The sequence below is a fragment of the Macaca thibetana genome, chromosome 3, assembly GCF_024542745.1.
Source record: "Macaca thibetana thibetana isolate TM-01 chromosome 3, ASM2454274v1, whole genome shotgun sequence".
NCBI classification, from domain to species: Eukaryota; Metazoa; Chordata; class Mammalia; order Primates; family Cercopithecidae; genus Macaca; species Macaca thibetana.
Window position 1 is genome coordinate 28,223,842 of NC_065580.1, and position 17,341 is coordinate 28,241,182.

Below are 17,341 nucleotides of genomic sequence, written 5' to 3' on the forward strand. Positions count from 1 at the left end.
ATGATCCCAAAGCTTAAGCTGCTGCCCGTCTTCCTATTCCCAGTTCAAACGTGCCTTGAAATGGGAGCTCACTTGATAGCACTTGGCTTTTAAACGGCTACGTACGTGTAAGTTCCTTCACTCAAATATGCTGGGCCTCAGGAGGAGAGGCAGAGAGAAGGAAAAGGTATTGATTGATCGATTGGATTCTAAGCAGAGATAGACAGAGATAAGCTTCTAAGACCTTTCAGGCCCCAGAGTGTGACTGTTGAGCACCTAGGAAGTCCTCACTTGCCCCTTGACTTCCTGCCGGAGCCTCGGGAATCCCATCAGTGCAGCGTGCTCGCTGGCTGGGCTGGAACTTGCTGCTCTCCTCTGCCGTGGCAGGCTGGCTTCTGCCCCTAGATTGGAACTGCCAAGGGCTGCTATAGAAGGGACAGACTTCCAGTGCTCACCGGGGAGCCAGAGGTATCCTGGGAAGCTGAAAATGCATTTGTCAAGCTCAGGTCTTCACAGCTGAGAAACCCCGTCACTAACCCGCACAGTTTTCTTGACCAAAACTTTAAGTGCTCTGTTTTTCCCATCAGTAAATAATGTTCATACATCTAAATCCTCGGAGGTTGCAGGGACAGTGGCTAGAAAGCCCCCACATTATCTAGAGGAGTGACGGAGGGATGAAAGAAGCATGCTCTATAATTAGGTTTTATTACACGCTTTTAAAGGTTAACTGAAGGGCTTCCCAGCAGCTCCCCCAGCCACTTTTTCAAATACTGAAAGCTTCCAGAAAGCAGCAGACCGGGGTTCCTCACAATCTGACACAGACCTCAGTTACTGTTGAAAAGTGAAAGAGGGCCGGGCACGGTGGCTCACACCTATAATCCCAGCACTTTGGGAGGCCAAGGTGGGCGGATCACCTGAGGTCAGGAGGTCAAGACCAGCCTGGCCAACATGGCAAAACCCCATCTGTATTAAAAATACAAAAATTAGCCGGGTGTAGTGGCGCACGCCTAAAACTCCAGCTACTTGGGAGGCTGAGGCATGAGAATTGCTTGAACCCAGGAGGCGGAGGTTACAATGAGCCGAGATCATGCCGCTGCACTCCAGCCTGGGTGACAGAGTGAGACTCTCTATCTCAAGAAAAAAAAATGAAAGAGCTCTTGTCTGACACTGGTTTCTATCCTCATTTTTATAATCAGACAATTTTGGAAACATGCTATTATGATAGTGTTTAAATATTCCCGAATTCTGTGTGTTCGGTAGCTTCAGGTTGGTTTGATTCTTGCTTTACCCCAGTGCCTCTTCCTTCCCATCTGCGCTTCTCAGCTTGGTTTTTTAGATGTATTTTTCTGTTGTAGGACAGTATTGAAGGGCTTTTTCTGGCCATTTCTTTTACTGGCCAACCTCCTCTTGGATTTTAATCTCAGTTCTCAAGAATCTTCCCAACATACCCTGTTCCTGTGCTACTATCATCTTGAGAGCTTCCTAGTCACTGAAGAGCATGTTCAGTAGCCCCTGGCTTAAAGAGCCCACCTGCCAATCACAGACCATTGTCTTGACCATTCAGCTCCGACCCACACATCTGGGCCACATCATCCCACTGGCCAGTAAGCCTGGGGAATGCTCCGTGGCCTCAGCTGTGTTCAGGTTCCTCAGTGGAGCTGTAATCAACTTAGAAATTGCAATTGGTTGGTAACTTGACAGAGCTTTCTTCATCAGACTGCTGAGTCATGCAGCCTCTTGCTGGGTAAAATGTGTTTTGAGATGTAATCCCCTATAAGGATCCCCCCTTGGAGCTACTGTGAAGGCGCTCCCAGCTTCCCTAGCAGGTCGCATCAGGGGGACATGCCTCAGCCTCCCAAGTAGCTGGAGTTTTAGGCGTGCACCACTACACCCGGCTAATTTTTGTATTTTTAATACAGATGGGGTTTTGCCATGTTGGCCAGGCTGGTCTTGACCAGCCTGCATCTTTCAGCTGCATCTCGTCTGTAAAGTTAGACCAGGTAGGAGAGAATGTGAGGCGGTTTCCGTTCTTCTCAGTTGCCCTCCACCTGATTCGGAAGCCGTCACAGACTGTCCGTGCAGACTGGCGCTCCCCTCTGCAGGCCTTCTGCAGCCTGTACTGCTACAGCACGAGGCTGCAGAATCAGCTGTGAAAACAGAAGCCACCTTCCGTCTCCTGTGCGGGATCCTTGCCTGCCTTTCTTCTGTGATGGAATCTATAGGCTTAGACTGTGTTTTATTTCCTAAAACATCTTGCTGAGCAAACCTTGCTGCTCTGCCTCATGTTAGCGGTTTCCTTAGCAACGGCCACACCTCGCGTTTTCTCCCGCACAGAGAGCACCAGCATGAGGGGGCATGTGTTGCTCGCTGTACAGGAGCTTTCCCAACCTGTGTGCAGGAAGGAGAAGGTGCTTTCTATTTCTCGTTTTTAAAAATGCCTCTGGGCCGGGCGCGGTGGCCCTGTAATCCCAGCACTTTGGGAGGCCGAGACGGGCGGATCACGAGGTCAGGAGATCGAGACCATCCTGGCTAACACGGTGAAACCCCGTCTCTACTAAAAAATACAAAAAAAAAAAAACTAGCCGGGCAAGGTGGCGGGTGCCTGTAGTCCCAGCTACTCGGGAGGCTGAGGCAGGAGAATGGCGTGAACCCGGGAGGCGGAGCTTGCAGTGAGCCGAGATCTGGCCATTGCACTCCAGCCTGGGTGACACAGCAAGACTCCGTCTCAAAAAAAAAAAAAAAAAAAAAAAAAAAAAAAGCCTCTGTTGGTGACACTGGTGGAGAAACGTGCTTACGAGAAAACAACTGACTTTTTCTTCTGCTGTTACTCTAGGAGATTTCCTAGGAGCTCACACTGTCATTTAAATTCCAGGTGCAAGTCTTCCGAACAAATGCCTCCTGAGGATTTGTGTGCCTGGAAAATATCTGTGAACAGATTGCTTTTACACCTCCGTAAGTAGAGGCTTCTGCTTGTAAGTCAACCTCAAGGGAGTTTTGTTTTATTTTGTACCTGGATGATTCCTCACTACATTTTTCTTTTTCTTTTTTGAGGTAGGGTTTTGCTGTGTTGCCCAGGCTGGAGTACAGTGGTGTGATCACGACTCGCTGCGGCCTCAACCTCCCAGGCTCAAGTGATCCTCCCACCTCAGCCTCCCAAGTAGCTGGGACCACAGGCGTGCACCACCACGCCTGGCTGATTTTTTACAATTTATTTTGTAGAGGCAGAGAGTCTCCCTGTGTTGCCCTGGTTTCAAACACTTGGGCCAAGTGATTCTCTGCCTCAACCTCTTAAAGTGCTGGGATTACAGGTGTGAGCCACCATGCCTGACAAGCCCGATAATTTTTTTTAAATGGTCATTTTGACCATTTGATCTCTACTCTTTTTCTCTCAACCACCCAACTCCCAATTTACTAATTTACTGTCAAAAAGAGTCCATAACATGAACTCCTGCTTAAAAACAAGGATACAGATCCCATATTCAGGTCTTAGAATGGGAAGAGGAGAAGGCAGTTGAAAATATTAAATGTATGTATTTCAGTAAATCCAGTTGGAGATGCCATTTCAGCTTCGCAGTCAGTTACTCTAGAATGTGTCCATGTACGGCAAAGCATATGACAGCAGGATCTCTGCACCCTCTCCATTTACCAGCTGTGGTGGATCTCTTAGCCACATCTCTGTTTATAATGTGCTCATGGAAAACTATTGTGTTACTTTTATTATCATAGCTAACATTTACTGAATATTTACATTGTGCTAACATCGGTTCAGATGGCTTCATCATATTTACCTGATTTAATCCTCACAACCACCTTATGTGCTAGGTCCAGTTATTACCATCTTTTTATTTATTTATTTATTTTTTTTGAGATGGAGGTTCACTCTGTCACCAGGCATGCAGTGGCGCGATTTAGGCTCACTGTTGCAACCTCCGCCTCCCAGGTTCAAGCGATTCTCCTGCCTCAGTCTCCCAAGTAGCTGGGACTACAGGCACATGCCACCATGCCCAGCTAATTTTTGTATTTTCAGAGATGGGATTTCACCATGTTGGCCAGGATGGTCTCAATCTCTTGACCTCGTGATCCACCCATTTCAGCCTCCCAAAGTGCTGGGATTACAGGTGTGAGCCACCGCACCCGGCCTATTAACCTCATTTTACAGATGAGACTGAGGCACAGAGAGTTAAAGTGATTTGTGCAGGGTTGTGTGAGGAGCTGGTGGCAGAGCTTGGCATTCTGGCTCTGGAGTCTGCATTTGGTCATCTCACCATACAGTGTCATAGAAATAGGAAACTGGAGAAGATAAACTGCCGGGCTGTATTTTGGAGTCAGTATTTTAACACTGTCATAATCTGAAGCATGATCTGTGGGACTCATCACTGTGCTCTTTGACTTGAACTTCTTTAAGGTTAGTGGGAAAATGAGGCTTTAGAGAAGGACAGGACTGGCTTAAGGTCACACTGCATGTCAGAAGTGTGGTGGAGGGTCCAGGTCTTCTGACCATTCAGTACAAGCCAAATGGTGCTAATTTCTAATTTTTCTCCCTTTCTCTTGGTGAGTTATTTGGTGCTACTTCTACTCCTCAGGACCAAAGCTGGCTTTCACGGTTTACTCATGTACTTACTGATGAAACCCTGAAACTTGGAGCCAGTGACTGTTCAGAGGTCCCTATGAAGATGCGCTGAAGGGTGTAAAGGATGGAGCAGTAAAGAGTGCTGGCTGAATCCCTGGGCTGGGAATCAGGCATGTTGGAGTTTGAGTCCTGGTCTGCCACTCCAGCTCTGTGACCAAGAGGAAGTCATGTACCCTTTCTAAGTCTCTAGCCCATCTTCTGAAAGACGAAGATGCTACCACCAACCATGTTAGCGGTTGTGAATGCCAACAAAGTCCATGTGAAGCACACAGCAGTGGCTGCCGTGGACTAAGTGTTCCCAAGATGGAAGCTATGACAATTTCACAGAGTACTCTTCCCATCATTTTCCAGTTCATTTTGGCCTTTTCCCTCGAAATCACTCCAGTGTTCTGAGCCAGCTGATAAGACACCAAACATTCATATAGTGCTTTAAAAGTGACCCACTGTTTTTATAAACGCATTACATATGACCCTAACAACCACTGCAATATAGAAATTCGCATCTCCATTCTCCAGATCAGGAAACTGAAACTCGGAAAAATTAAATGATTTGCCCAGGATCACATAGCTAGTAAGCAGCCCAGCCAGATCCTGTGTTAACTTGTTCATCCACTTCCTATAAGAAAACATCCATTCAAGGCATGTGGGGCAACAAAGAAAGACTTAGAGCTGTGTGGCCCCTCGTCAGGACAGGGCCAGCTGCACCTATAGTCCGGCTGGAATACGCGACTTAGGACTGTTGTGTCCCATGTCCCAAACACTTTGAAGCCACATCTTAAAGAAGTGTCCTGCTCAGATGCAGTTCTCCTTGTGAAATCCGCAGGCCCCAAGGGAAGTGACTTTAATCCAGTTTGCTCATGCAAGAACAGACTGGCATTTCACATCCAGGAAAACAATGGATTTGTACTGTTCAGCTTTTGCCATGCAAGGAGTTCCTGGTGTCATTTATCAATTTACATCTCAGGCTCCAGCTTCACTATCAGATTTGGAAGAAAAAAGTTACAAAGAAAGGCAGCTTGCTGAGAAACAGCAGAAGCGTGACAGTACAGACTGGGTTTTCCGATGGAGACACATTCTCATGGCTTGTGGGCTGAGACACACCGAGAAAGGATTTTCTTCTTGAAAGATGATCGTTTTAATGCTGGAGATGGAGAGTTTTGACAATTTTAAGTGCATGTTCTGTGTGTAAGAGTCATTACATTTTTTTTTTTCTTTCAGATGTTGCCATGCCTTAAAATTGCTGATGATTAAAATAGAACATCCTGAGTTACAGAAATTCAGCCCTACCGTATCCTGGCCTAAAAATACAGAACAATCACATTGATTGTTGGAAATGAGAGGCTAGGGAGGGTTGGAAACATGCTAATGTTTACTGAGTGAAATCTTTCCTTCTCAGTAGAGTTGCCCTTGCAGCTGAAAGTCACTGAAAGACTCAACAAAATCAGCGGATCCCACTTGCTCTCACTCTGTTCTCATTTGCATGACCTGGAAAGAGAATGAATGAGCCCTTTTAAATTTATCAACTGGTTTTCTTCCATCTCCTTCCTAGTAAGCCATGGGGGTTTTTGCTGTTAACTGGGTAGCCAGTCTCTTCATGCAGACTTGTTTTCAGGAAACTAGCCTCTTGCTTCATGTGAAAACAGGGACCCAACTCAAGATGCCTATCACAGTGTGTTCTGTTGCATCACAGTTGCATCTCCAGCTTCAATACTCAAGTTGGGACTGTTGTGTTCTGATGTCTCGAACATTTCAAAGCTACATCCTTAAAGAAATGTCAGGCTTAGGTAGAATTCTTCTTGTGAAATCCTCAAAGCCCAGGGGAAGTTACCTTAAGCCAGTTTGCTGGCTTTTCATGTCACAGAAAATAATCGACTGCCACTACTCAGCTCTTGCCACACCTGGTGTGGTCACTACTTGCCAACTCAGCACCCCACTTTCTCCCCAAGGACATAAAAGCAGTGTGGGAAGATATACCAAATGACCTTGTCACACGGGGCTAATATGAAGAGCCCATAGATGCAAAATAATATACCTTTATTCTTCTGATTTTTTTTTTTTTTTTTTTTTTTTTTGAGACAGAGTCTCACTCTGTCACCCAGGCTGGAATCCAGTGGTGCAATCTTGGCTCACTGCAACCTCTGCCACCCAGGTTCAGGCAATTCTCCTGCCTCAGCCTCCCGAGTAGCTAGGATTACAAGCACCTGCCACTACACCCAGCTAATTTTTGTATTTTTAGTAGAGACAGGGTTTTTACCTTCTTGGCCAGGCTGGTTTTGAACTCCTGACCTCGTGATCCACCTGCCTCGGCCTCCCAAAGTGCTGAGATTACAGGCGTGAGCCACCGCGCCCAGCCTTTTATTCTGGGAGGGAGTCTGATTGTATCGCCCAGGCTAGAGTGCAGTGGCATGATCTTGGCTCACTGCAACCTCTGCCTCCCTGGTTCAAGTGATTCTCCTGCCTTGGCTTCCTGAGTAGCTGGGATTGCAGGCATGCGTGGCCACCATGCCCGGCTAATTTTTTTTTTTGAAACACAGTCTTGCTCTGTCGCCCAGGCTGGAGTGCAATGGCACAATCTCAGCTCACTGCAACATCTGCCTACTGGGGTCAAGGAACTCTCCTGCCTCAGCCTCGGCCTCACTACAGGCATGTGCCACCAAGCCCGGCTAATTTTTTTTTTTTTTTTTTTTTTTTTTTGTATTTTTTTGGTAGAGATGGGGTTTCACCATGTTGGCCAGGCTGGTCTCAAACTTCTGACCTCAAGTGATCTGCCTGCCTCAGCCTCCCAAAATGCTGGGATTACAGGTACAAGCCACCACGCTCAGCCTTCTGCTGAATTTCTGAGAAGCATACATAAAGACAATGTAAAAAACTTAGCATATTTGTTTGGCCCTGCTAAGGTCATGGTTGAATATATACTGTGTGTGACGTATTTGGTATATGAGATGTATATGATCTTATCAGACATAAGTAAAAGAAATTCATCTTCAGGAAAAATTTTCCCCATAACTGAAGTGTCAATCATTTGAAAAACTTCTAGGCAGCAGGCAAACACTGCAACGAGTTATTTATCAAAAATAAGCAGACTTTGGAGTTTTGTGACTAATGAGAATAATCTGGCTGCTGCTTTTGTACTTCAGTCACTGATACTGCGAATTACAGTAGCATGTACAGAAGGAGCAGGGGGTCCCTAAAGGAATCACAGAATTAGTGAAACCATTATTTTAAAGTTGTAGTGATTCTTCTGTCCTGGCACTTTTCCCAGTTTTGGTGCTTAAGTTTACTATCCACTTGAAATGTGTCACTGCCTGTCACTTCACAAAGTATGTGCCTTTCATTGCAGTCAACAAGCTGTTTACATCTTTGATGAAATGATTGCCACACATCTCCATAGCCCTGGTGTTCTATTCCTTTATTCACAGAGATTTTTTTAAAAACTAGCCTAGCAGCAATAGGTATGTGCTGTGGATGCTTCTCCATGATAAAGGATGAGTTTGTGCTGGGATCTCCTTATGAAGAGATAACTGGCCAAGCCCATGAGGAACAAGCATGTTATGGTAATCAGAAGGTAAGCAGCCTGCAGTGCACCTCCTGACTGACTAGCACTGAACCCACTTGGAATCATCAAGCACAGGCACACGGTAATTGGATGTTCTTCTAATACACATAGCGAGATTGTAAAATGAGGAGGATATATGAGGAAAGTCAGAAGGAGAAACTAAAGTTCAGTTCTTAAATATAAACCAAGGGAACAGACTAAGTGAATGGTACAGCCAGAATTAGAGCCTGTTTTTTACAAGGTGGTATGTCATGATAAGCCAAAGAAAAGGTTGGGTAGTGTTTTGAGGTTAAAAGAGACCAGTCTTAGTGAATCAACCTTGATGCAATCTGGGTTTGAAAAAACTGTTAAAAACCTTTTGTTTGGAGAAAGTGGGAGAAGTTGGATGTGGAATGGATATTTGGGGGTACTAAGGAATTGTTTATTTTCTTAGGTATGGTAAGATTTTGTGGTCATGTAGAAGAGTGTCTTCATTTTATAGAATGACCTCATTATTTAAAGACATTCTGAAGTAGGAGCAGTGTATGTATGGGTGGTTGTCAATTTACTTTCAAACAATACAGCAAAAAATACACATCTATATTACATATAGATAACTAAAGCAAAATATGGCAAAAGGAATAGTTATTGAATTTAGATAGTATGCATTTAGGAATTATTTCAAATTTAATGTATAAATTTTTTTATAACAGTTTATAAAAACAGTGCACACCCCTTTAGTTAGGTGGCCTGGGTACATGAAATATCTTCTTGGATGCCTAGAACACAAAAAGGGATGACAACAGGCCACCTAATAGGATGATATCAAGAACTATACTGTGAGGGGGAAAAAGAACTGTTGCAAAAAATAATTTGCCAAGGAGAACTCAGAGTACAAAGCCTTACCTTTGGAGTGGAGGGAAGGAGAGTCTTAAGTAAAGCTCACAAAAACCTCTAACTCACTCATAGATGCAGTCTAAGGAATTCATTCCAGAAGTGACATTAGCATCTCATTAGTGCCATTATGTGACTTGGCCTCTGAGTTAGTCTGTTTTCTTCCCTAGACCCCAAAATCTCAGTAATTCTTTGGATCAAACAAAGTTATCTCCAGGTGAAAATCATAGGTTTAGGAAAGCATTTTTCTTCCACTCCTACCGAGCACTTACTTGCTTGGTCCTATTTGCATGTCCGATGGACGGTTCTCCAGCGCCACTGCTGGTCATCCTCCGCCTGCCTGGGTACTTGATCACAGGATGCCTCTGATTTCTCCTGCCTTTACCCAAGCAAAGGATTTTCCTTGTCTTCCCACCCAAGAGTGACGGGGTTGACATGTGCCCTTGCCTCTAAATGATAAAGCTGAACCTTTGGGCAACTTAAGAATAAGGGGAGTCCCAGGCATGGTCCCCCATCAATAACAAATTCAGTGGCATCACTGTATGAATAGATGAAATTTGCCAAAGCTCTGTTTAGACCATTAAGTAACTCACTCACAACTAGGTTTCAACTTTTCCTTTCTAGGTTGTCTTGGGTTTATGGTAAGAGAGCATTATGAAGAAAAAAATAGATCATAAAGCTTCTTCAGGAAGCTGGTTTCATATGGTGGTTTAGATTTAAATAGTGATTGTCTAGCACCATTTGAAATCAGTGTTCTTGGGGGAGACCAGCTGCGCCGCACTGCCAACAGCAAAAGAAATGAGTGGGACAGCTCGGAAGTATTTGAAAGCAACAGCAGGACGGCTGTAAGAACCTGCCTCACGTAGCTGACCCCTTCCTCACCCCTTCCAACAGTGGTGGCATATATCACAAATGGCAGTCAGGTCTCTGCAGTGGCAGATCCAACCAACTGTGATCGAAAGTTTTCCAAAAATAAGTTGTGTCTGTATTGAACGTGAACAGACTTTCTTCTTGTCATTATTCTCTAACAATACAGTATAACAATTATTTGCATAGCATTTGCATTGCATTAAATATAAGTAATCTAGAGACGATTTAAAGTATATGGGAGGATGTGTGTAGGTTGTATGCAAATACTACACCATTTTCTATCAGAGACTTGAGCATCTGTGGATTTTGGTATCCACGGGGCTTTCTGGAACCAATCCCTCAAGGATACTAAGGGATGAATGTAATTGTACAGGATATCGCATTGTTGGAATTTTATACTTCTTTGTGGAATAAACCTATAGCACTTAATGGATAGTACAGACTCATTCCATCATGCCTGGGTTAAAGGGCCCAATGTATGCTGGATTTAGTAAGGTTTGGGCCCTCCCAAACTTCACGTCCTCCTGTGACCCCTTAGAGGATGACTGATTTCTTTTGGTGTTCAGAGTCAATATAATTTTCTAGCACCATCTGAAATCGGTTATAATGATTGGGGAAGAGCACCATGACGCTGATTGATGAGAGGAAATGTATTGGTGACCCTTGGGTCCATGGACAAGAACTAAGAAAACAAATGCAAAGCAATAATGCAAAGGTGATTTTTCTTCTTCCAGTTTCTAAGTTGAGTTTCATTGACCTGAATTGCATGTGGTATCATACTAACAAATGGTTCGCTATTAGCATATCATGAATGGTTTATACTTTATAAAAATTCCACAGAATTGCTGGGGGTTTTGTTTCGGTGATGGATACCTAGAAACACTCCTGGGGAAAATGGATGACTGGCTTAGATGATGGGAAAAGAGCAGTGAGGGAGTCAATTCTGTTGTCTACGAGACGCTGCACCAGCTATCTCTCAACTCTCCTCTCTTACCGGGCTGAGGGTTCCCTCCGTGGTTAAACAGGTCATTTTCTTACATAAGGAAAAATGGTCCAGAGAAACTGAGTTTCTGTGGCTGAGAGAGAACTGTGCTAATATGTGTTGGTTCAGTTTAGAAGGCAAAGCAACGAAAGCAGGTTCTACTTGAACGAGGATCCTAGAGCATACCTTTGATATGGTTTGGATTTGTCCCCTCCAATCTCATGTTGAAGTGTGATCCCCAGTATAGGGGGTGGGGCCTGGTGGCGTGTTTGAGTCATGGGGCGGATCCCTCGTGAATGGCTTGGTGCTGTCCTCACTTAACGAGTTCCTGCTCAGTTAGAGGGAGCTGGTTGTTTAAAAACGCTGGCACCTCCTTCCTCTCACTCTTTCTTCCTCCCTCTCTCGCCATGTGACACGTCTGCTCCCTCTCTGCCTTCCACCATGAATAAAACATCCTGAGGCCTCACCAGGAACCGAGCAGGTGCCAGTGCCATGCTTGTACGGCTGCAAAACTGTGAGCCAAATAAACCTCTTTCCTATATAAATTACCCAGTCTTAGGTATCTCTTTATAGCAGCGTAAAATGGACTAACACAGTCTCACTAGAAGCGAAGTCATAAGACCGAAAACCATACTGAGTTTTTAGGTCCACTCAGAGGCAAAAATAAAAGGTTCTTTAGAGCAGCATGATTTATATAGTCCTTTGGGTATAAGCACATGTATCCTAGAACTTAATGTATAATTTAAAAAATAAATAAATAAAAAATAAAATAAAAGGCTCAAGAATGAGCCGTCTCAGCCACTCTCCTCCAGGGCCCCCGAGTGCAGCTCCCAACACAGGTACTGTGCAGACCGCCCACCTGTGGTCCCCATGTGGTGTCCTGGAGAACTGCGGGGGCATCTGGTGGAATTCAGACCTTGTCCTTCTGTTTTCCTTCTGGCCTGAAAAAGCCACTGGCCTCACAAGAGTTAATATTGTATCTACCCTGCTTAAGCTTTCCCACTCTCACACCACCTCCCTCCTTTTCCCTCCTGCCTGTCACTTGTCTGGAAGAGGCCTTTTCTCCTCGGGGCTAACACATGCAATTTGTAGTCAAAACATTCTGTCTACCACACAAATCCAACGAGAATCAGGATCATTCCACCACATCTTTTTCTATCCTATGGTTATTATTTTCTCAAAACTCTTTGTCTTTTGCTTTCTTACCTATTTGCTGTTTTCCCTGAGTAATCTTATTTACTCCCCTGGTTCCAAATACATCCCTATGTGTTGATTCCCCTGAAACTAGAGCTCTAGCCTGGGGTATTTTTTGAGACCTCTTGCTTTTTATATTTTTAGTGGCTCCTGAGTATAATGGTTTAGCCTGCTCTTCTAAACTTGTCTCAATTTAATCCATTTATGCCTGAGGTTGCAGTTTTTTAAATTTTTGCCATCAGACCTTGGCAATGACCTTGAGCAGTAGGAGACAGACAACTCCCACAGGCTTAGTGTTCCAATAATGGAACACTAGGCATATAGCCAAAGCCATCCACATTGCCTTCTCCCCAAAGCCAGCTCTCCTTGCTCTGCCCCATGGTGAAAGCTGTGAATACCTGAGGTCTGTGACCTCTTCCCTCTCCCTTACCCACATCCACACTCAGCACAACTTGTTGCTATTCTCTCTCAATTATCTCTTTAGAATCCATCCCTTTCTCTGCTCCTCCTAGACAGCTTTCTGTCTCCTAGACACCCCTCACCATTAGTCTAGCTTTGCTGTAGCCACCAGTTAATCTTTGTAAAATACACACGTGAGCTGGGTGCGGTGGCTGGTGCCTGTAATCCCAGCTATTCAGGAGGCTGGGGCAGGAGGTTGCTTGAGCCCAAGAGGTTGAGGCTGCAGTGAGCCATGATTGCATCACTGCACTCCAGCCTGGATGACAGACCAAGATCCTATCTCTTTAAAAAATAAAAATAAAAATAATTTAACCACATGACCTTGCTCCTTGTCCGTCACTTTTAGTTGAACTCTTACGTCAACCAAGTACCAGACCCTTCGTGACCCCACGCCTACCTGTGTCACCATCTTCTGGCTGTGCTTCCTGGGGCCTGCATTCTGTGCTCACCCAGCTGCTTGCTGCTGAGAACACTCAGGTATCTTGGCATTTCTCAGCCTGTGTCTGTGCTGTTTCCTCTGCCCACATCTCCCCTCTCCTCCTCCTTGTCAGCTAGGGACCTCCAGCCCCTAGGGACTGTCCGCTAGGGACCTCCAGCCTGCAGCCCCTGGCTCAGGTGTGAACTCGTCTAGGAAGCCTTCCTCTGCCTTCCGCATCAAGGCTTAGATCCCTGGCAAGGGCTTTCTTCTCTGCCCCGTCAGAGCCCGATGGCACTTCGCACGTTACACTCTTGATGACTGATTACCTACTAGGCTTCTCTGCGAGGCTGGAAAATCCTTGCTCCTAGGAGGGATGGCAGACAAGAACAAGACATGCTGTGTATACTCCGTTCTTACATACCATGCGAGCTATCCTTTATGTAGGTGTCTGTGGCAAATCTTCCTTCTAGGCTGCAGCCTCCACTTTTCATAGTTTCTCTCCATTTTCATTTGCCATGTGCATGAGGAATAAAAACTACTTCCAATGATGACCAAAATAAAATTGAAGAAAATAATCCTGCTTCAAAGAACATTTCTAAGACCATAAATATGATTTTGATGTATCTTCCATTATGGATTACCCATGTGGTTTTTTTTCTTCTAAATCCATAAATAAGAATTGTTTAATAGGCTAGAGAGCAATGAAAAGCACAATAATTAAGGATTGTTGTCATCATTTCATAGAGCAAACAAAGACAGAAAAACAGATGTGCCTTAACCAAAAAGGGCAGTCAATTTATGCTAAGCAGACTGAACCCCTTTAAAAGTAATCATTTACAGCGACCAAGGGCCAAGCACGTGATCACCACCCTCCCCTCCCAACAGCTCTGAAGCAGGAGTAGTGTTTCCCCAGCTTATGCATGAGGAAATAGATGCACAGAAAAGTCAAGTAACTTGCCTGCGATGCCACGGCCAGTCAACATGAGGGTATGAATTACAAATCAGGTGGCGGTGGCGGTGGCGGTGATGATAATAGCAGCTTATCATCATCATTGAGCTCTTATTTTGTGCTCGATACTTGGTAAGTATTTTGCATGAATTAGCTCATTTAGTCTGACTTTCAAAACAGCCCTTTGAGGTCAGTGTTACTATCATCATTCTCATTTTGCCATGAAGAAACAAAAGAATTAAATAATCCAAGATCGTCTAACTGACATTTCCAAGCAGGAGCACAAACCCGGATCTCTGTGACTCCAGAGCCTGTGCTCTTAAATCAGCACTGCTCTTTTCAGTGTGGGAGATGGTGTAAATGGGTGTGTTCACTTGCTGGGCAGCCTTATTGTGGTCCCCTTGATCCCCACCTACTGGCATTCATGCCCTGTGCCATTCCTTCCCCTGGAGTGTGGACTAGACCTAGTAACTTGCTTCTAATGGATAGAATATGTCAAAAGTGATAGGATGTCACTTCTGAGACTAGGTTACAAATAGACTGTGATGCTGCTGTCTTCTTTCTCAGGCTTGCTCCCTCACGACGTGCTCTCTCTCTCCCTCTCTTTCCTCTCTTCTCTTCTCTCTCTCTCCTCTTACCTCTCTCGTGCACGTACTCTGGAAAGCCAGCTACCATGTTGGGAACTGCCCAGTGGAGAGGCCCACATTCCACAAGGAACTGATATCTTCAGCCAGTACCTCGCCAGGACCTGAGGCCTGCTGAGAGTCACCTGAGTGGCCTTGGTGGGTCCTCTCTCAACGAGCTTGCAGGTGACTGCTGTGCCAGCCAAAACCTTGAAGGCAGCCTATGAGTGAGTGACTCTGAGCCAGAGGATCCAGTTAAGCCATGCCCAGGATCCTGACGTGCAGAAACTATGACATAATGTTTATTGTTTTATGCCACTAACTTTTGGGGTTAGTTATGCAGCAATAGATAGCTAATACAGTTCACAGTATCCTTATCTAGCCTCAAACATTCTGCCTTTAGTATCTAACTTTTCTAACTTTTTAGATAACCTTTTTTTGGGGGGATAATTTTAGATTTACAGAAGAAAGGCACAGATAGCATAGAGAGTTCCTTTATATTTCTCTCCTAGTTTCCTCTGTTGTTCATATGTTATAAAACGATGGTTTTGGGTTTTCTGAGACAGCGTCTCGCTCTGTCACCCAGGCTGGAGTGTAGTGGTGATCATAGCTAACTGCAGCCTTGAACTCCTGGCTCAAGGGATCCTACTACCCCAGCTTCCCAAGTAGCTGGGTTCACAGCATGTACCACCACACATGGCTAATTAAAATATATAAATATATACATAAATATATAAAGATATTTAAATATATTTATATATACATATGTTTAAATATATATATAATATATTTCTAATATATTCTATTTAATATAAATATATATTTAAATATATATTTATATATTTTTATATATATTTATATATATATAAATAGATATATAAAATAGAGACAGGGTCTATGTTGCCTAGGCTTTTTTTCTTTTTTTTTTTTTTGAGATGGAGTCTTGCTGTCACTCAGGCTGGAGTGCAGTGGTACGATCTCAGCTCACTGCAGCCTCTGCCTTCCAGGTTCAAGCAATTCTCCTGCCTCAGCCTCCCGAGTAGCTGGGACTACAGGCGTGTGTCACTATGCCTGGCTAATTTTTGTATTTTTAGTAGAGACAGGGTTTCACCATGTTGGCCAGGCTGGTTTTGAACTCCTGACATCAGGTGATCCACCCTGTCGGCCTCCCAAAGTGCTGGGATTACAGGCGTTAGCCATCGCACCCAGCCACCCAGGCTATTTTTTAATACTAAGAAATCAACATTGGTACATTACTGTTAACTAAATTTCACTCTTTATTCATATCTCTCTAGTTTTTCCACTAATGTCCTTTTGCTATTTCAGGATTGGTGTCATATTTTTAATAGCCTAATAGATATCGTATTGCACATACACCTCTCTGTGTGTAAGGAAAGACAGAAGAAATATACACATAGATTTGCTAAAATGTGGGAGCTCCCTCTACAGACAATAAAGGAACATTAGCAAAGTCTTTAGTTAGGTGGTCTTGTTTATAACTGGAAAAATAATAGTTACGGTAATTTAACTCAAAAACTGCTATTATGTGAAATTACTGGGGGAAAGTGGAACAAACAAAAAAATAGTAAGACCCTAACCAGTCAAAAATGCTTTTTAAAAATCAAATATACCTTACTAAAAAGCAACAATATTTTAATAAACTGAAACTTTTAATTTTAACTTATTAGTAAGTATATCAAATATTGCTCCAGATTTACAAATCATTCTTTTCCACTATGATGTCAATACACATTAATTTGTATATAATATGCAAATACTTAATTTTCCTGTAACTATTCAAATGGGAAATATTCAACAAAGAATACTAATTTCCTTGTTAATTCCTGTGCTGTGTGAACCAAGTCACTTAATCTTTCTGGGTTTGTTTTCTTTAGTATCAATTTATATTACTAGAATTTTACAACAAAGTTGTGTAATACAGTCTTTTAATACTTTTAAACACTTTGCAGTGCAAAACTCTGTATTTAAACATTTCTATTTCCTAATTGCTTAAACATTTAGCTGCATTGTTTGTAGCTTTTCCAAGTGATGCTTAACGACAATCCATATAAAACTAACATTCTCAGGAAAAGAATAAGTGGTACTGCCTAGAGAAAAAAGTCCCTCCTACTTACTACATCTACCCTCCTGGGTGAATTTTTTTTTTTTTTTTTTTTTTTTTTTTTTCCCTGAGACAGAGTCTCGCTCTGTTGCCAGGTTGGAGTGCAGTGGCGCAATCTCAGCTCACTGCAACCTCCACCTCCTGGGTTCAAGCGATTCTCCTGCCTCGGCCTCCCGAGTAGCTGGGCCTACAGACGTACGCCACCGCGCCCAGCTAATTTTTGTATTTTCAGTAGAGATGGGGTTTCACCATGTTGGCCAGGATGGTCTCGATCTCTTCACCTCATGATCTGCCCACCTCAGCCTCCCAAAGTGCTGGGATTCCAGGCGTGAGCCATTGCACCCGGCCTGAATTTTTTTAATATAACAACGAGAAAAATCATTATGAGAAAATAACACATACTTATGATAAAAAACTAGCTTTGTATAGATCTAAAAAAGCCATTTAGTGAGACAGGGTTTTAAAACTCTTCTTGGTGACCTAACAAAAAACCCAAACAAATAAGAAAAAAAAAAAAAAAAAAAAAAAGAACAAATTTGAAGCTGATTCACAAGAGTTCAAGTCTTGGTGGCCAGGGTTTGCTGCTTAGTTGACTCTGAGTGACTAAGCTCTTCTTTGTAGCCAACTCACCTGTTTCAACAGTTGACAAATAAAAAAAAAAAAAAAGGACAATAAAATACATTGCA

At 43.6% G+C, this 17,341-nt stretch overlaps 1 long non-coding RNA gene across 1 annotated transcript; it reads left to right on the forward strand.

Annotated features, from left to right (window-relative positions):
• Window positions 1-2,737: 2,737 nt before the first annotated feature.
• Window positions 2,738-14,855, forward strand: LOC126949737 (uncharacterized). Its single transcript, XR_007723958.1, has 2 exons — window positions 2,738-13,020; window positions 14,575-14,855. It is a non-coding gene; the product is annotated as an uncharacterized LOC126949737 (long non-coding RNA).
• The last annotated feature ends 2,486 nt before the right edge of the window (window positions 14,856-17,341 follow it).